The sequence below is a fragment of the Rhinatrema bivittatum genome, chromosome 2, assembly GCF_901001135.1.
Source record: "Rhinatrema bivittatum chromosome 2, aRhiBiv1.1, whole genome shotgun sequence".
Classification (NCBI taxonomy): Eukaryota; Metazoa; Chordata; class Amphibia; order Gymnophiona; family Rhinatrematidae; genus Rhinatrema; species Rhinatrema bivittatum.
In genome coordinates this window covers 598,178,853-598,199,748 of record NC_042616.1, presented here as the reverse complement: position 1 = coordinate 598,199,748, position 20,896 = coordinate 598,178,853, and the positions used below count along the sequence as shown (strand labels likewise).

The 20,896-nt window shown below is 45.3% G+C and overlaps 1 protein-coding gene across 5 annotated transcripts in view; it reads right to left on the bottom strand.

Annotated features, from left to right (window-relative positions):
* Positions 1–15,092, bottom strand: part of RBBP8 (RB binding protein 8, endonuclease) — a 379,857-nt gene extending 364,765 nt beyond the window's left edge. For 2 of the 5 annotated variants that reach the window (XM_029591118.1, XM_029591123.1), the window contains exon 1: positions 14,858–15,086. The gene's annotated coding sequence lies outside the window, so the exon portion shown is untranslated. Of the gene's footprint in view, positions 1–11,076; positions 11,093–11,555; positions 11,572–14,857 lie in introns of those variants that run through there. The other 3 variants (XR_003854777.1, XM_029591120.1, XM_029591121.1) reach the window with 3 other exon arrangements.
* Positions 15,093–20,896: the final 5,804 nt, after the last annotated feature.

Genomic DNA, 20,896 nt, shown 5'->3' with positions numbered 1-20,896 from the left:
TACCATGTGACAGGGGCCGACCAATGGCACCGGTAGCCCCTGTGACATAGTAAGGGCAAAGGCTATTGGCGCCATTTTGAATACCGGCAGCCGACGGCCCAAGTGCAGGAAAATGCTCCAGGACCCCCGCTGGACCACCAGGGACTTTTGGCAAGTCTTGGGGGTCAGGAGGGTGGGGAGTTGTAGTTAATTAAATTTAAAGGGTTGGGTGGGGGTTTTTTCAACTTTAATGGGAAACGAATACCATATGTAACTAATGGACGAATCGGGGTCCCCCGAAAATGGATGCAACGGATTTGGGTCCCGACGAATACCGAATGGGATGAATCCGTCCCTGCTGCACATCCCTAGTAACTACTGCTTCGTGCAGATTTCCCCCATGCAGAAATGTTACATCACCCATTTCTTTAAACCTTTAAGGATCCACAATGTTTGTCCCATGCCCTTCTGAATTCATTAACAGTTTTTGTCTTCACCATCTCTTCTGGGAGCGCATTCCAAGCATCCACCACCCTCTCCATGAAGAAATATTTCCTGATATTGGTTCCAAGTCACCCCTAGGTCTGTGCTCGGTTACCCCCTTTCCCTGTTTTCTAAAGACAAAAAAGAATCATGGTACAAAGATGGGACTCTTCCAATTCATTTGCCCATATAAATGTGAGGGGTATATATAAGTGGATCATTCTGCCTTTCCTTGAGGACTCAAATCAAATCTTTGAATATACACCCTGGCATGTGTCACTGTAGTTCTGGGATTGAAAATATCGCAATATCTTATTTATAAAAAAGTTAACTTTCATTTTTTAAATTTTATTTTATTTTGTAGTATTTTGTGTCATATCTTAGCAAATAGCTATATAATTTAATGGTGTTGATAAACTAATGGTTTCTTTGACGCTTTTGCTGTACTTAAGAGTACAGTGAAGCATGAGCATTTCAAAATAAAGATGGCAAGCAGATAGAGGAGAAATATTTTTGCCTTGGGCACAGAATGAGAGAGCTCCTTTGGACAGCAGGTTATGCAAGTTTATAAGTAATGCCTCCACTCCCCCCACCCCAGCTAATTATTCTCCTGTGCGTTGCCATGCTTTCAATCACCAGTGTTAATGCTGCTCAAAATGACTAAATGTTACCAGGCCCAGATGTAGCCATAGGCAACTGCCTAGGGCATCAGATTTTCAAGGGACCAAATATCCAGGCCAAATAGGGGCCTGCTTTTGCTTGACACAGAGCCATGTGCTCCTCATATCTTCAAAGGGATGCTACTGTGACACTCTGCCTATAGGTGCCAAAATCTTAAATCCAGCCCTGATTGGAACCCCTTCATATAACACTACATAGGAGCAGGGTCAGTGCAAGCTTCTGTAGCACCTCAAACCCTACCCTGAGTTGAAAGTACCCTCTGACAGTAGTAGAGCTATAGAAATATGGCCACCCTTTCAAAGTGCTCTCTCTCCTTTCTCTCTCTCTCCCCCCCCCCCCCTCCTAGTGAGTGCTCTGTGACTGTTGCCCCTTCTTTCACATTTTGAAATGCACTGCCTAGTCGCACCAGCCTCCACCTCTTGCCTTTGACCTGGAACTTTTTAAAACTTGCTTCTTTTTTCCCATTGGAGTTGCAAAGGAAGGTGGAGGCCGCTGCTCTTCCCAACCTGGTACCTTCTTTGCTTTGTTTGGTTTTTTTTAGACAATTACCACTGTTCTTCCTATTAGCAGTGGGCTGTTCCCCGTTCTGCCTCCATACTTGCTCTTGATAAGAAGTCAGATAAGTCCCTATTCTTGCTGGGATGCTGTTATAAACCAGATCACAAAGAAGGACTGTTTAAGTTCCTTGTCTCAGTTATACAGTCCTGTAGCAAAGATTCAAGACACTCCTGGTCTTATTTCTGTAAACTTCAGAGTGTAGGGTTGCTACTTCAATCAGGTCAATTCAAATTAAATATTAGTTGCCAGTCTCTAGACCATTTCTCAAGCTTCGCTAAATCTCTCCTCATGTTTTTCACACCTTCCTGGCTGTCTACCCTATTGCAGGTTTTGGTACCATTGGCAAAAAGACAAACCTTTCCTGACAATCCTGTTATGTTGCTCACAAAAATGTTGAAAAGAACAGGTCCCAGGGCTGAACCTTGAAAAGAAGTGGTCCCAGGACTGAAACCTGAGGCACACCATTAGTAACACCCCCCTCCCCTTTGTCACTTTCCACTCAGCCAGTTTCTGACTCAATCAGTTACTCTAGGCTCCATGTCAAGGGCGCTCAATTTAATTATTTATTTATTTATTTATTTTAAGTTTTTTTATACCGATTTTCCTGCATAAAATGCATATCAAACCGGTTTACAATGAAACAGAATGAGCAGGAAGTAAAATTCCTTAGTCTAATACATTATAAATCTCCTGTGTGGAACCGTATCAGAGGCCTTACTGAAATCCAAATACATTACATCTAGAACTCTCCCCTGATCCAAGTCTCTGGTCATCCAAACAAACAAATGGATCAGATTCATTTGAGAAAATTTACCTCTGGTAAAACCATGGTGCTTCAGATCTTGCAATCCATTGGATTCCAAAAACTGCACTATCCTCTGTTTTAGCAGTGATTCCACTAATTTGCTCACCAGAGAGGTTCTTAACTAATTACATATAAAATGATGGGTCTCCTTTGATTTGCAGAAAGAAAGAGAGAGAAGAAAGAAAGGGGAACAAAGTAATTATTGAATCTCAGCCTTTTTCGCTGAATTCGAAAAAAAAGGAAACGAGATTATTTTTTTCTTTTTCTGCAAGGAGTTTGTATTTTGGCAACTCTCTTATTCAGTCAATTGGAACAAGCATAGTCTTTTGTTTTTGTTGTTTTTTTTTTTTTTTTTTAGCAAGGGTAATTAAGGTGATTTTTAGATATATTTTGGTTTATTTATTTTCTAGCTAGGAAGGCATAATCCTCACATTCTATAAGCATTAGGCACACTAAGTTTAGGGAATAACCGAACTATTATATGGAGGCAGCGGAATAAAATAATTTTAAATAAATAAATAAGATGAGATGTGATTTTACTCAGAATTCAAGGAATCTGCAACTTTATTTTGTGAGAGTTTGAGCAATACGGCCCGCGTGCAGGAGGTCGCTCCCGGACCCCCGCTGGACTTTTGGCAAGTCTTGTGGGGGTCAGGAGGCCCCCCCAAGCTGGCCAAAAGTCCCTGGGGGTCCGGGGGCGATCTCCTGCACGCGTGACGTCGGGAGCCAGGAACCAAAATGGCGCCGGCGCTACCTTTGCCCTGTCACATGATAAGGGCAAAGAGCCACCGGCGCCATTTCTCTTAATGCAGCTGTGGCCAGAGAGCGGGAACTCGCGCTGGGACCCCCCCACTGGACCCCAGGTAATTTAAAACATTTTGGGGGGGTTCGGGAGGGTGGGGGATTTGTTTTAAAGGATTTGTTTTAAAGGTTCGGGGTGGGTTTTAGGGTTTTTTTGGTGTGCCGGTTTTCCCGCCCTCCCCCGATTTACGATTTTTAACGATTAAAAAAAAAAAACAAAAACCAACACGACGATCAGATTTCCCTCCCCCCCTGCCAAAATCAATCGTTAAGACGATCGATCACAAGATTTACACCCCTACCCTTAACAGAAGGCAAGAGAAGGTAACCTGCATGGAACAGCAGTCGCTACCCAAATCAGAAGGCATGAGTTGGGGGACAACCTGCACAGAATGACAGTCACTACCCTTAACAGAAGGCAAGAGAAGGTAACCTGCATGGAGCGGCAGTCGCTACCCATAACAGAAGGCATGAGGTGCGAGGTGGAGGACAACCTGCACAGAGTGATGGTCACTACCCTTAACAGAAGATAACCTGCATGGAGCGGCAGTCACTACCCATAACAGAAGGCATGAGGTGGGGGACAACCTGCACAGAGTGACAGTCACTACCCTTAACAGAAGATAACCTGCATGGAGCGGCAGTCACTACCCATAACAGAAGGCATGAGGTGGGGGACAACCTGCACAGAGTGACAGTCACTACCCTTAACAGAAGGCAGGAGAAGATAACCTGCATGGAGCGGCAGTCGCTACCCATAACAGAAGGCATGAGGTGGGGGACAACCTGCACAGAGTGACAGTCACTACCCTTAACAGAAGGCAGGAGAAGGTAACCTGCATGGAGTGGCAGTCGCTACCCATAACAGAAGGCATGAGGTGGGGGAGGGCAGGTGGGTGGGTAACCTACAGGGAGTGACAGTTACCGCCCAGGCAACTTGCTGAGCAGACTGGATGAACCATTCAGGTTTTTATCTGCTGTAATTTACTACGTCACAACATACCCCTGTTCCACAAGAAATAATGGGGGAAAAGCAGCATGAAACCCTCAACAGAAAACCTCTTCTGCCCCATCAAAGAAAATGTTCTATGCCTTAGGAAGGCACAAAACATGACGAATTGCACTTATGGAAGGCAAACCTATATCATGACAGAAAGATATACCTTTTTCCATGCACATGCTTTTCTGAATCCTGTATGGCTTAAGAGTCCTGCTAAGATGATAAAGTATTGCCTTCTTCTTACTCAGAAGAATCAGTACCCTATGCCCTCAATGTTTGCATGCTCTGACTGCTCACAACAGTATTAAATACCGTAATCCAGTACAATATGGGTAGGAGAAGTGGAAAATAGATCCTTATCTGTTCCACACAAGGGCACCACTTCTGCCATCCCTACTGAGCAGCATTCTGACCAGGGGATTCTCATCACACTTGTACTTATTATGACAGGACACAGGAAACTTGGCTACAGCCTCCATAACCCATATAAGGAAATACGTTGTGTACTAGAAACCCCTTCTTACCTACCACGTCTGTTCTATACAGAGATACTGCATGTATTAAACATGTAGGCAACCACTGGCATGCAAAAAGAACTTTAAACATCTGAAGACAGAAAAGTGACTACTGCCAGGCACTCCCCTACCCCTTTTATAAAGGCAGCTTTTTATTGGAAAAATATAATGGAAGTGTTTCAAATGTGTGAACTATGCTATACCAGATGTTGCCCCTTGAAAGTGTTTTGTGGCATCATCCTTTTGGAAAAATTCATGAGTCACTTGCTGCTGTTCATTGCCTGACTGAACAAGAACAGTGAAGATGGCCACACTGCCAAGCAGAAGTACTTAAGAAAAGACTGCCATTTTCTGAAACAGTCCCATGAAGCACAAAAAAAGAAAAAAGAAAAAAAAGCTACTATATACTGACCATGGATGCAAATAGCACAAGAGAGTGAAGGTCATAGCCTTCATTTCAATGAAAAGATTCAAATAAAAGCAGCAGCACTTCAATTTTGAGAACTTACAGGTATACTAAGCTTCCCTTGCTAGTTTCATAAGGGTAGTGCTAGTGTCTCCAGATGGGTTAGTATTGCATATAATCCAACAGGTGTGTTGCAAAATAAATTGCAAAGGTCCATGTAAAAACAAACCAGAAAAAACAATTTCAACAGGAAAAGTTCAATAATTCCAAAATGCCAAATCTTTATTGAAATGTCAGTCCCCCTACATGGACCGTGTTTCGCATCGGGAGGGATGTGGTAAAGCGGCATTAGTATTGCACATGCCATGACAGGAATAAATGGCACTCGTAAGCCAAGGTAATGCTGTAGATGATCTTTGTCTCTCAAATTTACTGCTAATGCTCCGCTTAATGCTTGCACTGTAGCGAGAGGTGTGCTGAGTTTCCTTATAGAATCGCCTTCTGCCTAGTTAGATCAACTTTATTGGATGTTACGAGTTATATTCAAAAATTACTTTTTCCCATTCTGTGGCAATGGAAAATGCAATCTATATGAAATAAGGCCCCATGGATCTCTGTGTTAGCATTAAGAATATAAGAATTATAAGAAATTGCCATACTGGGTCAGATCAAAGTTCCATCAAGCGCAGCATCCTGTTTCCGACAGTGGCCAATCCAGACTACAAGTACCTGGCAAGTACCCAAACACTAAGTAGGTTCCATGCTACTGATACCAATAATAGCAGTGGCTATTCTCTAAGACAACTTGATTAATAGCAGTTAATGGACTTCTCCAAGAACTTATCCAAATCGTTTTAAACCCAGATACACTAACTGCACTAACCTCATCCCCTGGCAACAAATTCCAGAGCTTAATTGTGCATTGAGTGAAAAAGAATTTTCTCTGATTAGTTTTAAATGTGCTACTTGCTAACTTCATGGAATTCCCCTAATCCTTCTGTTATCTGAAAGAGTAAATAACCAATTCATATTTACCTATTCTAGACCTCACATGACTTTAAAGTCCTCTATCATACTCCCCTCAGTGGTCTCTTCTCCAAACTGAACAGTCCTAACCTCTTTAGCCCTTCTTCATAGGGGAGCTGTTCCATCCCCTTTATCATTTTGGTTGCCCTTCTTTATACCTTCTCCATCACAACTATATCTTTTTTGAGATGGGGTGACAAGAATTGTACACAGTACTCAAGGTATAGTCTCACCATGGAATGATACAGGAAGGGGCACAACACCAGTTCACAATATTTACTGACCACAAGAATCTAGAACACCTCAAGGAGGCCCAATTACTCAATCCCAGACAAGCCCGCTGGGCCCTGTTCTTTGAATGTTTCAACTTTGAGCTCCGCTATCACCCAGCAGCTAAAAATCTCCGGGCAGATGCGCTTTCTCGCTCTGCCGAGCCGGAAGATACACCTGAAACTCCCAGGCACGTCATCGATCCAGCTTGCATATTGATTGCAGTCACCACCACGGTACCAGCTGTGAAGATGGTGGTCCCCCGCCATCTCCGTGAGCGTGTGTTCCATTGGGCTCACGACTCTAAGCTAGCTGGTCACCCCGGCCGAGCCCAGACTCTTGAGATGCTTCGAAGGCACAATTGGTGGCCTAGTATGATAAAAGACTCCCGCGACTAAGTGGACTCCTGTCCAATTTGAGCGCAGCAAAAATCTCCGACTGGTCGCCCATGGGGCCTCCTCCAACCTCTTCCTGCACCCACCGAACCCTGGTCAAGTCTCTCCACTGATTTTATCATGGACCTGCCTCCTTCATAAGGAAACATGGTAATCTGGGTCATTATGAATCGCTTCTCAAAAATGGCCCACTTTGTCCCATTACCTGGCCTCCCTTCAGCTCCAGAGCTAGCCAAACTCTTTCTAACCAATGTATTTCATCTGCATGGACTACCTCAGGAAATTGTCTCCGACCGGGGCCCTCAATTTGCTGCTAAATATTGGAGATCCCTTTGTAAGAAGTTTAATATTACATTAAACTTAATCTCAGCCTACCATCAGCAAGCAAATGGCCAAGCCAAAAAGACAAACCGTTCCTTAAAATCATTTCTACGATCATATGTCAACGACCAGCAAGATAACTGAGCTGATCTCCTGCCTTGGGAAGAACTAGGAATAGCCTAGTGGTTAGAGCAGTGGGTTAGAAACCAGGAGACCAGGGTTTAAGTGCCACTGTAGCTCCTTATGACCTTGGGCAAGTCACTTTACCCTCCATTGCCTCAGGTAAAAAATTTAGATTGTAAGCCCTCTGGGGATAGGAAATTCCTACAGAACCTGAATGTAAAGTGATCAAATGTCAGTAAATAAAAATAAATAAACAACACTCATGTAGCCTCTGCCACTGATGTCTCTCCTTTTGTGGTAGTCTTTGGCCGCCAACCATGCCTACCTCTACCAGTTCCACTCAGTGTACCTTCACCTGCAGCTCAGTTTACAGCACAAACTATATGCAGACTCTGGAATCAGATAAAAGAGAGACTAAACCAAGCAGCCGAGCAGGCCAAGCCTTTTACTGACGTCCATTGTCGGGTCACACCACTGTTCCGGCCTGGCCAAAAGGTCTGGCTAAGCACGAAACATATTCAACTACGACTGCCATCTCAGCAACTAGCTCCCAGATTCATTGGTCATTTCTTAATTCTGCGATGTATCGGAGCGGTCACTTATCAACTGCAACTCCCCGCCTCCATGGGAATCCACAACACGTTCCATGTGTCATTGTTGAAACCTTTGGTCCTCTCCTGGCCTTCCCGAAGGCCTCCTACTCCCACTCAACACACGCCAGAACCCAAGAACGCCCTACAGGTCAAAGAGATCCTCGAAGTTCGACGTCGTCAGGGCCATTGGGAGTAACTCCTGTTATGGGAGGGGTTTGGCCCAGAAGAAAACTCCTAGAGGCCCTCTCACAATATCTTTGATAAAGAGCTGATTCAGGGAATCCACTAGAACCATCCTGAGAAACCCAAGCTGGTAAGGGGGAGGCTTAGAAGGGGGGGGGGGGTACTGTTGCGAGTCCTGACTGCGCCGGCACCGCGGCCGGTCCCACTCACCTTGCCCTTCCATCCACCAACTCCAGCTCCCCCTCGGCATCTGCAGCCAGCTCCCATCACCCGCGGCGCTCCCAGGCATCCCCAGACCTGTCAGGGCCTTCCAGCTCTCAGCACTCCTCATCCCAGGGCTTGGTGTCCTCCATGGCATTGGCCCCACCCCTAGGTGCATGTGCGGGGGCCGCACTTCCCTTTAAAGGCCCAGCGCAGGAAATTGGTCCGCGGCGCCCAGAGATGACATCACATAGCCCTGGTATATAAGGTGAGGCTCTTCCCCCAGAGTCTCTCCTTGGCAATCGGGTCGACACCGTTGGTGCGATAGTTTGCATCGTGTTTCCAGTGTCTCCTGTTCCAGCGTCTCCAGTCCCAGCATCTCCGTGTTCCCGTATCCTTCCCAGGTAGTACCTCTCCGGACTGACCTTTGGTACTGACCTCTGCCTGCCTGACCATTCTCTGCTTGCTGCCTAGAACTGACCACTGCCTGCCTGACCATTCTCTTGCCTGCCGCCTGGAACCGACCCTCGCTTTCCTCGACTTCGCACGGACTGATTCTGGTATTGATCCCTGCTTTGGCTGACCTCTCTTGGACTGATACTCTGGCTCTGACCCTTGCGCTTCACTGGGACACTCTCTTCTGACCTCTTGTGACCATTGGGCCAACTTGTTTGGAAGCCAACCACGGCTTCCACTTGGCTAGACCTACAGGCACTGCCTGTCTCACCCGGAGGAGCTACCTGAACTGTTGCCTCCCTGAGGTCTCCGGAGCTTCCGGTTCAGGTCTAGCTCATCCACTCTGCATCAGCCACGCACCCTTGCTCGTGGTAGGCACACCTCTCCGGGACACCATCTGAGGCCCACCTAAGTCCAGGCGGTCTGGGTACCCAAGGGCTCAACCTGCAGAAACCCCGGACTGTTATTGGTGAAGTTCCAGCTAGCCTCTCTCTCCTAGTGTGCTCCACCTCCTGGTGGCAGGCGCTCTCTGGGTCCGACCAGAGGTCCGTACCAATCCTGCACCAGGCCACCTCCAGCGCAAAAGACTGCGCTTCTAAGATTGTTTTTTAAACAATGTCCACACCTCTTGTATACTTTTAACATTTGCAGTTCCATCTTTCAGGTGTTTATCTAACTATTTTCCTCATTTTATCAAAGTTTCCCTTTTGAAAATTTAGTGTTAGAGATGTAGTTTTATATATTGTCCCCCTTCCAGACAATTCTTCAAATTTGATCATGTTACGATCTCTATTGCCAAGTGGTCCCACCACCATTACCTCTCTCACCAAATCCTGCATTCCACTAAGAATTAAATCTAAAATAACTCCCTCTCTCATTGATTCCTGAACCAATTGCTCCATGAAGCAGTTGTTTATTCCATCCAGGAGTTTTATGTCTCTAGCATGTCCAGATGTTACATTTACCCAGGCCATGCTGGGGTAAATGGAGTTGCCGTTTAAAAATGAATAAAAGTTATCCTGCTCTGTAGAGCTTTTGAACTACTTTGTGGTTTTGGACTAAATCTTTTCTGCACTTTTTTGTCTGGTAATTGAAATCTCCCATTATTACTGCACTGCCAAATTGGTTAGCTTCCCTGATCTCTCTTAGCATTTCATCATCTGACTGATTGGCCAGGTGGACGGTAGTATACTCTGTCACTATACTCTTACCCAACACACATGGGATTTCTACCCATATAGATACTACTGAGCATTTAGTCTCTTCTATGATCTTTAACCCGTTGGACTCTATACCCTCCTGGACAGAAAGTGCTACACCCCCACCAAGTTGATCCTCCCCATCATTGTGGTACAATTTGTACCCCGATATAGCACTGCCCCATTGGTTATATTCCTTCCACCAGGTCTCTGAGATGCCAATTATGTTTATATACACTCTAACTCTCCCATCTTACTTCTTAGACTTCTGGCATTGGCATACAGACATTTCAAAGTGTGTTTTTTGTTTGTATTAACATTCTACTTTTCAGTTGATAGGGATAATTTGGAATTCTTTAGGTACTTGGGCTTCTTTTGTTTTTTTGGAACCTCTCTGTTGGGATGCCCTAACTCTCCTATTTCATTAGTATCTTTCAAAGATACATTCCTCCGAACCATGCACTGCTGAGTGACTGTTGGCTTTCCCCCTTGTTCTAGTTTTCAAAATGGACTCCTTAAGAGAATCCAGGAAACCACAGTAAAGACCCAAATCCATATCTTCTTAATGGCTTCCTCTGACTCTTGTGCAACAAGGATAATCTTGCACTGGTTTCTCTTGTCTCCTGTGCACCTGGCAGTGGCCACTAGTCTTTTCCTTTCCACAGTGTGAAGTTAACAGAAATAGCACAGTAAGAAGATTAAAACAGAAAAAACACACCCACACATTCTTCTTTATTGCCTATTTGGAATGCATCTTCTGTTTTCATCTGCTACACCATATAAAAGGGGATAAGAAGCTTTTATTCTTTAACAGAGTGCTGATAACCTAAGCCAAGCAAACACACTCTCTCTCCGATATCCTTTTTTTTTTCCTTTTTGGAAAATGGTTTTGGTTTTGAACAATATTAAAGGTTATAGTCCTGAAGGCAGATATCACTTGCCTAAGCTCTTTCTCTCCTCCTTCCCACCACACCTGTGACACACAATTACGGGCCACCTCGTTTAAATTCTGCAGATAAATTAAAACAGGGTAGGAAATGCTATAGGAGCAAAGGAATGCTACAGTGTAGTATTTTATTACCTGCAGGGCCACAGCCGTTGCTGCATCTGGTGAATCTGCCCAACACTTGAAAAACATGAAGTGGAGCTCAGGGCAACAGTGAGTGTTAGTCCTTGGAAGCTGATAATTTGTGTTTTTTTCACACAAGCTTATGTAGCTTGCCACCCAACCCCTGTGTTTTAACCGCAAGTCATGTTCCTGGCAACTTTCTCTTCCAGAGGGGGATTGCAGGCTGTTAATAGGCAATAGAGGTGAGTAATATTCTGCTAGGGGGAAGCTACAGTACCCGAGCAAGCAGAAAGAAATATTGTGGGAATGGGTCTCCTTCCCTGCTATCAGCATCGGGGGAAGGTAATGACAATATAATAACAAGTAAAGCACAGGGCTAGTCATGCTTTCATTAGGATCACTGACCTGAACTCCTCCTCCCCTGCAGTTTCCTTCCATATAAAACTGCATGTTTGAAGATAGGATTAAAAGTAATTTGTCCTACTAAATACCTGTCCTTTTTGAGGTCAGCCAGAAACAGGAGCCAGGGTTGCAAGATGTGGCCCAAAGTGCAGGAGGCAGGGTCATCGGATTTACCCAGGGATTGTGGTAAAACTCCTGCTGCTCCGAATTCATTTGTTTTAGACGGGTTAAAAAAAAAAAATACTGGTTGTACTGGAACAGCATGTGGTTCATCTCAGCAGGCATGAGTAAACACACACACACACACAAAAACTGTGGGGAGGGATGAGACTTGTGCATTCTGCTAATGTTGAGCATATTCAAGAGCGTCCATGGCTTCCAATCTCTATGGCAAGCAACCCTTGCAGTGCCGCTATTGAAATGCCAGTCTTTCTGGACTTGGATCTGTACCCAGCAGCATTTGCTGGACCCCAAGTGTCTCCATCTGTCTTCCCTTGGGCCTAATTGATGGTTATTGATTACAGTGCGGTGATAAAGAAGTTTTGTTGTTTGATGAAGTTCACTCAGTGTCTGGGCGGCCTTGCCTGTGTGTTTCACGATGGACAGCACTGATAGAAGCTCTTGAGAAGTCCTTCCTGGCTTGCACAATATTCATTTTGTTTCCCTTGACTTGGAGCAGCTCCAGCTTTGCTTCATTATCTACAAAAGGTGCACTGTAACTGAGTGAAATGACATGACCAGGTGCAGAGATAAAAGAGCAGGAACGCGGCAGAAATCCCTTTATGCGCTTCTGGTTGCCAGCCAAAACAAAAGCGACATAGTTTGTCCAGAGCTTGTAATTAAATTCTTTCTTTTTTTTTTTTTAATGCACTTTAAGTAGTTATCAGTAAGTAGTGATGGGACTGCATTAAAAAAATTACTTCGTGCTCTGACATGGTTGCTGTATAACAAAAGGGAAGGATTGCCTTCTCTTTCAGGGCTTTGAAAGTCCGGGTCCAGGTCTTCTTACAATATCCAGTGTTTGAGAGCTTGGCTTTCACAACCAGATCTCCTCATGAAGCTAAGCCTTACGATTCAGGGGCCTAGTAGGAAAGGTTTTGTATCATTTTGTGTCTATGGGAAAACACTTAATACCAAGGGCCCTAAGTCTGAATGCCAGTTGCTAACACTGTTGCAAAAAGAGCAAAACTGGATGCACAATTATATATCTGACAATGAAGGGGGTTGAATTCCGTCGGATCACAAATGGTCTAATTTAGTCACTGGTTTCTCCACAGGCACACAGTGTGCACTATTTATGAAGGCTGGTGTGCGACCTCTACATGCAGCTCGGCGTTTCTCTACTTGATGTATGTATATTTTCAACACCTAAGGCTCCCTTTACCAAAGGATCCTCCCTAGTTTGCACCTCTGGGTAAACCTTTGTTGACTGGCTCTCTCCTCTCCACCCTATCACCCCCTTCCCAGTGCACACAGTGTTTCACAGTGAAGTCCAGCCACACAACCAAACGTTGCAGTCAGCTGCACATCAGGTCTTTAGTTGCCAGGGAATCTGAACCAGCAAAGCAGGCTTTGGTCAGTTCAGGGTTTTCTGGTGAATACAGTCTTGCTAATGACCACGCAAAATGTTTGAATAACTGATATAATGCATGCCACCCATTACAGGATGTACCTCCAGGTGCAGTGCACGCTCTTTACTGTTCAGCTAAGCCCATTGTTATGAATCTAAATCAACTGGGGAGCTACTCGGCTGACTCTTAATAGACCACTATGCATGCTTCACAGCCATAAATGAAAAGAACGAAAATTGCACAGACAACTAAAGTGGTCGCATAGGGGAGGGCTGCTTTTTTTTTCCACAGTACAGGGTGTGGCACAATGAAGGCTGCAGATTTTTTTAAATTCCAGACAGTATATCATTATAAGATTTAAACTGTATGGCAACTGAAGAAGAAGGAATACAATAAAAAGTGGAAACGGCCTGGATGATATTTGCCCGAATGACCTACTGTGGCAGAAAAGTCATTTGAAAAGCTTTGCAAAGAAAAATAAAATATAATTCTTTTTTTTTTTTTTTTCATCAAGCTAAAGACAGTTAAATATCTCCCTGATATATGGCTCTGGGTTCTCAGCCTGTACCCTGCTGCCTTTCCATTTTAGAGCCTAACACGCAAAGCCTAACAAAAGATGAAACACAACGCAAGGTATAGGCTTCTGGAACAATGACCTTCCTCCTACCAGGGCTGATGCTACCATTAGGAAAACCATGCGGTAGCCTAGAGCAGTGGTCCCCAACTCTGCATGCACTGCCTCCAATAACATGCAAATTTTCTCTCATGCATATTCATTCTGGATATCCTGAAAACCCGACTGGCTGGAGGGCCCCCCGATCAGGGTTGGGGGGACCACTGGCCTAGAGTGCCAAACTTTTGGGGGCTCTTAATAGCCCCCAAATGCCAGTGGAGGCTTTGGGGGATGCTGTGCCGGAGCCAATACCACCAATGACAGGAGCTCTGTGCTGAAACCACTGCCACCGGTAGGAGGAAGCCTGTGTTGGAGCAGTCACCAAAAGCTAAGTTGGGTAAAGGGGGTGCATGACAGGCTCGCTTAGGGCACCAAATACTCTTTGTAATGGCTACATTAAAAAAGAGATTTATACCAACTAACCTGAAATTACTGGAAAAAAAGCTGGGTGGGGGAGGGAAGGAAGGGAAGGCGGGGACTGTATAATTAATTTATTTTTTTAAGTTTAAGACAAGATGCTCATTTTCTTGAGTCAAAGATTTTTTTTCCAGAATTAGCAGGCATGATGAAACCTGCCTTCATTCCTTTCTCTTCAGCTCAGCTTGTACACTGCTGCCCGGCTTCCAGGCTTCGGCAGTTGCCAAGGCTGGGTGGCTTTACTTTACTGGGCTTCGGTTTTGTTTTCCACATCGTGCACCTCTGGCTAAGCTCTGCCCCTGCTCTCGTGCCCCCCACTCCCTATTTTTCTCTCTGCTTCTCGCGCCCCACCTTAAAATCTGTTTGGATGATTAGGACTGGTATCACAGAAATGATCTGCTGGTACTGCGTGAATAATGCTTTAATTCTGAATTTTGCTAATTTTTCAAAACGCACCTGCTCTGCCTAAAATTAAAAAAAAAGAAACAAACTAGCACAGGTAAAGCAATGCAAAATCAATCCATTACTAAAAAGACTTCAGGACTGTCAAAAGTTAGCTGGCCACAAATCATGGCGGGGACATTAGTGCCAGGAGCTCTAGTGATGGGCAGTGCAGCCACGCCCAGCGAGTACTTCCAAATAAACTACCGTTGCAGAATTTCAAATCTATATGGAGATTATATATAAAAGCAAGCAAGAGGGAAGGAAGCCAAAATGAAAAAGGACTCACCGTTTCACTTCAATTTTTGGAAGTTTTGCTCTTGGTCAGGGATGCTGAATATTTTACTGCTAACTCTGCCTCAAACTATGAACGTCAGGCACCATTGAGGGGAGGAAACCAGCCTGGACCACGAGAGAGAAGACTAGGAGGCTGCCTGCTATTATGTAGAGGAGCCAGCTACACCTACGATATATACAGTGTGCAATGGATAACCTAATATGCCTTTCATTTAACTGGCTGGGCAGGTTCCTGCATTCTGAGGAACATGGAATAATACCAGAATTTGTTGGCATAACAGACCAGTTAAACCGGTCCCTCAGTCACCCAGGAACCTGTCCAACCAGTCGGCATCAAAGGCTGGCTCAACATGCTGCAGCTCAGCTCAGAGTCGTTTCCTGCACACTGAATGATTTACGCTTCTGTCAACTCCCAACAAACAACTGGGATAGAATGTTGTAGCCTCCAGCAAAATAGTTTTACCAGGGGGTGGGGGAATGGTGTAGATCCGTGTCAGGCACTGCGAGATCCTATTGAGGTAACAGAGACTAGGTTTGAACCTTACTCTTGCAAAATGTTGAAGCATTTCCTTTAGTGAGAAAATTAATATATTTAATTAAATTAATCTTATTTACTATGACCTAATGACCTCAAATCTTTCACACCTCTGCTCAGAAAAGCCAAATAAACCCCTACAGAATCAAGTGCTAATAGCATAAAAGAGATAGGAGTAAAACTGGTGGTCCACATTCAAAGCATTTGCCTGGCTAACTTTTGGAATTAGCTGGCAAAAATCAAGGTTTTAAAAAGCTTCCCCATTCCCCGGCTACATTTTTGCTGGGTAATTGTTACCCTGCAAAAATTTAACCAGATAAAATGAGGTAGTGAGGGGGCATTCTGGGAATGTAGCTACAATTTATCCAGCTAGTGCCAATATTGAGCACTGATCACATAAAGTATCCGGCTAACTCTGGTCAGACAAATTACTGTTCTAAAGTTAGTCAGATAACTAAAAAAAAAAAAAAAAATCCTAGCATGCTGAGCGGGTAGAGAACCAAACCCAGCCCCTACCTAAAAAAAAGATGTTGACCAAATCCCCCCCCCCCACTACCATTTGAACCCCCAAAAGTGGTCCCCCCTGGAGTGTATACTAAAAGGTTGATATTCACAAAAAGCTGAGCAAAGTTTAGGCCCCTATGTTAGGTTCCTAAGATAGGGACTTATTTTTGGCTGAACTTAGGGGCCTAAGTTTTCAGCTGAAAATTCTCATACATTTAAGAGACTAATAATTAGGACCCTAAATCTAGGCCTGCTATTCATTTTCATAGATTTAGGCCCTTAATTTAGCTGCCTAATTCTGACAATCAGTGCTAAGCTCCTAACTTTGTCTCCCCGCCCTAACTCCTCCCCTGTAGTCACCCACTTTTTGGGATCCTAAATTTAGGGACTCAGTCCTAGTAAACTTTCAAAAAGCTCAATTTAGGGGTCTAACTCAAAAAAAGTTAGGAGCCTAAACCCTTGAAAGTTGACTAAGTATGATAGAACTGACAGCTCCCAGCATATTAGTACTAATGTATTCACTTCATTCCAGGTTAAAAAACCAATGACTGGTCCTGCCAGTGAAGAGACCAATCCCCATTTAGAACTGAGTAAATTTAACTGGCTAATGTTGTCTGGGTAACTTTAGCCAAAATCACTCACTGATGGGACTTGCTCCTTTCACTGACAATTCACCCAGAGACTGATGCAGAAAGGTGGGTTCAGCCAAATGCACTTCAACGTGAATTTTCTGGATGCAAAATTTACTGCCAAGGCAGCAAGGAGTTTTGCATGTAGAAAATGTGTGTTCCCTAAATGAGAATACTGCTTAGGGCCCTCGAATAGAAATCCCATGCAAATGAGGGCATTAAGCACTGCAGTACTCCCTGAGGCAGAGAGACTGTTTGGCCAGTGCACCTTTTTTAATGCTGAAAACTTAGCTCCTGGGTCAGAGCTGGAATTAAGTTTCCAGCGCTACTAAAAAAATTGAAAAAAAAAAAAGGTTTAAAGAGGAAAACAAAAAGTTAGGAGCCCTATGGGCAAATGGCTGTCACCACTAACTGGGTAAATACTGATTTATCCAGCTATCTGGCAGCAAGTAGCAGCTGCAAATAATGGCAAAAAGCTTTAACAAATTGTATAAGTTAGTGAAAATATTCCTAAAAGAAATAATTCATCAGAATGTAAGCAGTCAGGCTTCTGTATTTCAACCAGAAAAGGAGATTCTTAATCTTGTTGTTAGTGATCTGGACCTATATCAGGGAGAAGGGAGAGGAGAGGAGAACACCTGCAGCTTGACCTATTTGTTGCACTGTGATGGAAGGGAGCGCTAGGGGGCGCTCCCCAGTGCGGGACGAGGAGTGTGTGCCCTTGCAGCGAGATGGATCCTCATCTGGGATGGAGTGGAGACCACGCCCCTGCCAACCTGCACACCTCTGTGAGACCAACCACGCAAGGTTGGCCTCTGAGTAGTCCTCCGACCACTCCAAGCCCTTTCAGACCTGCTGCTGGGTAACAGCAGAGGCGGCAGGCCAGACACTAGGCAGAGGTGGAAGAGGACTGGAACATGGATGCTGATGACACCAGAGCTGACGAAGACACATCGGGGAGTGACTAAGACTAAGACTAGTTAAAACCAGACAAGATAAAAGTCCAGAGCTCCGAGAGAGCAGAGGGCCTCCCGCCACTGGCAGACACTCACTGAAGAGAAGCAACAAGCACAGGACGGATGACGGCCCACAAGGAATCCAGGAACAGCAGATGGACAACTGGACAGAAGGAATCCAGACAACTCCCAGCAGAGACGTCCTGGACGGAGCCTCGGGACCCAGCGTGATCGACACACCTGACAGGTCACTAGATGGAGGACAGAACCTCTGACCTGGCGTGGAAGATGCAACAGAGGAGTCCTGAGGTTGGGCTGAAGATGGCCACTAGGGTTCAATCAGGAACCCAGGACATCAGGAGAAGGATCTTCAGCCCCGTGGGATGGAGGAATCTTGCCAGCACCCTACACACCCCAGTGGGGGTGGTCGTGGACCACTGGGTCACTGCGCACCCTTCTCAGCTCAGCTGGGCTGGTCGCGGACCACGAGGGACGGGATGACGGAACCTCAGCAATATGGATGAAGACATCAGGACACATCAGGATGACAGGAACTAGAACATCAGGATGAGACAAGGGACATCCAGCGAAGAGACCAGGAACAACGAATGAAGAGGGATCCCATAAAGAAGGAAGCCAAGCAGGAGCGGAAGGCAGGAAGTCCTAGGATGAACTTGCTCCTTGCAAAGGCAAAGCTAGACTGACCGAGGATCCCTTTTGTAGCGCTAACCAAGGAGACGCCCAGGGAGGAGCTTGCAGGTGGGACCAGAGGGCCACTCCCTACTGGCCCTTTAAATCCGGAGAGAAGACACGGGCCCGCCCCTAGGAAGCAGGAAGGAGGAAGTGGTGCAGGACCCTGAACAGCGGCCATGCTGCCGCTGAGAAGAGGAAGAGCCGGAGCAGGCCTGGACTATGAGGAGCAGCTCCATGCTGCAGGTGAGCCCGAGGACTGTGGCCTCCGGGCCGCAGCGGAGGACTTAGCGGCTCCATGCCGCGGGAAGAACTGGTGGCGTCCTGCCGCTGAAGAGCAGGCCTCCAGGCCTGTGGGAAGATGGCAGCCTCTGGGCCATGGGGGAGAGACCGGCGTGGCTCCTGCCGCACCGGCACGACAGCGGCGTCCGGGCTGTGGGAGACCATCGGTGGAGGCCTCCTGTTGCAATAGGGAACCCCGGCACGGCTCCTGCCGTGCCGGCAAGATGGTGTCGGGGGCCGGCTGGAGAAGACCAGGTAAGAGGCTGCTCGAGGCCTTAGCCACGGGCAGAATCGCAACACTATTCAAAGCTAAACTTTCTAAATCATGATCCTTCAAGTGACATGTTTTTTTTACAGATGAAATTGTAATATGTGTGCATAGAACAAATGTTGATGTTAAGCTTAGGGCAACTTAGTGAAGTGTAGTAAGAAAGAAAACAGTAATTTTAATTAGAGAAAACTCTTTGACTTTCTCCTGCTCCTTTGTCCCAAATTTGCCCAGTAAGAAAAAACTTAAGTAATTGTGAACAAATGAAATAAAAGTGAAGCTTTTTAGATTATATAGAAACATGACAGCTGAAAAAGACCATATGTTCCATCCAGTCTTCCCATCTGTCTAATTAATTTAGCATTATAATTCTCATCACTTCCTTAGAGATCCTCTGTATTTATCCCATGCTTTCTTGTATTCAAATACTGTTTTGTCTCTACAACCTCCACTGGAGGCGCTTCCACACATCCTCCATCCTCTCTGTAAGGAAATATTTCCTAAGATTACTCCTGAATCTACTCCCTTTCAACCTCATCTCATGACCCCTCTTTCTAGAGCTTCCTTTCCACTAAAAAAGGCTCATCTCCTGTGCATGGAAACATTTGAGATATCTGAATGTCTCTATCATATCTCCTCTATCCTGCCTTTCCTCTAGGGTATACATGTTTAGATCTTTAACTCTTTCTCCTTATGTTTTAGAATGAAGAGTACTGACCATTTTAGTAGCCACCCTCTGGGCCAACGTCATCCTGTTTATATCCTATATTCCCTTTGGAAACTAACTTTCCAAGAGAAGTGATGTGTGAGAACAGAGTTCTATGATCAGACTTTTTCATTAAGATTTTCCTTCCTTAAACATGCAGATATGGCTAGCTGCATAGCTGAGCATGGCATTGTTTTCAATGATTCAGGAGACCTTCCAGTCTGAGTCTCCTTTCCAAGGCTGGAAGTGGAAGTACTTGGGTGCATTGCAGAAGTGATGCGCTCCAAAAGGTTCTACCAGGACTAGAAAAATTACAGAGAAGGCTAACAAACAGTGCCGGTCCTTTTTGGTAAGGTGTGCTGGGCGATCGCCCAGGGCACTGTGAGCTGAAGGGTGCCCTGGGTGCCACAGGCATCATTGGTTATGCTGAAGAGCCCATGGGGATCCAATTTTCACCCAGAGCGCCATTTGCCCTAGAGCCCACCCTGGTAACAAAGATAAAGGGGATGGAATGGCTCCCTTAAGGAGAAAGGCTAAATGGGTTCGGGCTCTTCAGCTTGGAGATGAGATGGCTCAGTGAGTATATGATAGTTTATAAAATCATGAGTGGTGCAGAAAAAATTAATAGGGCACAGCCATTTATTCTTTTAAATAGTACTAGGACTAAGGGGCATAGTATGGGAGTTTAGCTTTTATCAAACTTGTTTTGAACCTCCTGTCAGCCAATCAGCATTCACTTCTGGGTTAGGCCTCACTCACTGAGCCCTCCTGTCAGCCAATTGGCATTCTCGTTGCCCCGCCTTATAGAAACATATAGAAACATAGAAATGACGGCAGAAGAAGACCAAATGGCCCATCCAGTCTGCCCAGCAAGCTTCCCTCATTTTTTCTCTCATACTTATCTGTTTCTCTTAGCTCTTGGTTCTAATTCCCTTCCACCCCCACCATTAATGTAGAGAGCGGTGATGGAGCTGCATCCAATTGAAATATCTAGCTTGATTAGTTAGAGGTAGTAGGGGTAGTAACCGCCGCAATAAGCAAGCTACACCCATGCTTATTTGTTTTTACCCAGATTATGTTATACAGCCCTTATTGGTTGTTTATCTTCTCCCCTGCCGTTGAAGCAGAGAGTTATGCTGGATATGCATCGAAAGTGAAGTATCAGGCACATTTGGTTTGGGGTACTAACCGCCGTAACAAGCCAGCTACTCCCCGCTTTGTGAGTGTGAATCCTTTTTTCTTCTCCCCTGCCGTTGAAGTTATGCTGGATATGCGTGAAGTATCAGTTTTTCTTTTCCCCTGCCGTTGAAGCAGAGAGCTATGCTGGAAATTCGTGATGTATCAGTCTTTCTCCCATGCCGTTGAAGCAGAGAGCCATGCTGGATATGCGTCGAGAGTGAAGTATCAGGTACATTTGGTTTGGGGTAGTAACCGCCGTAACAAGCCAGCTACTCCCCGCTT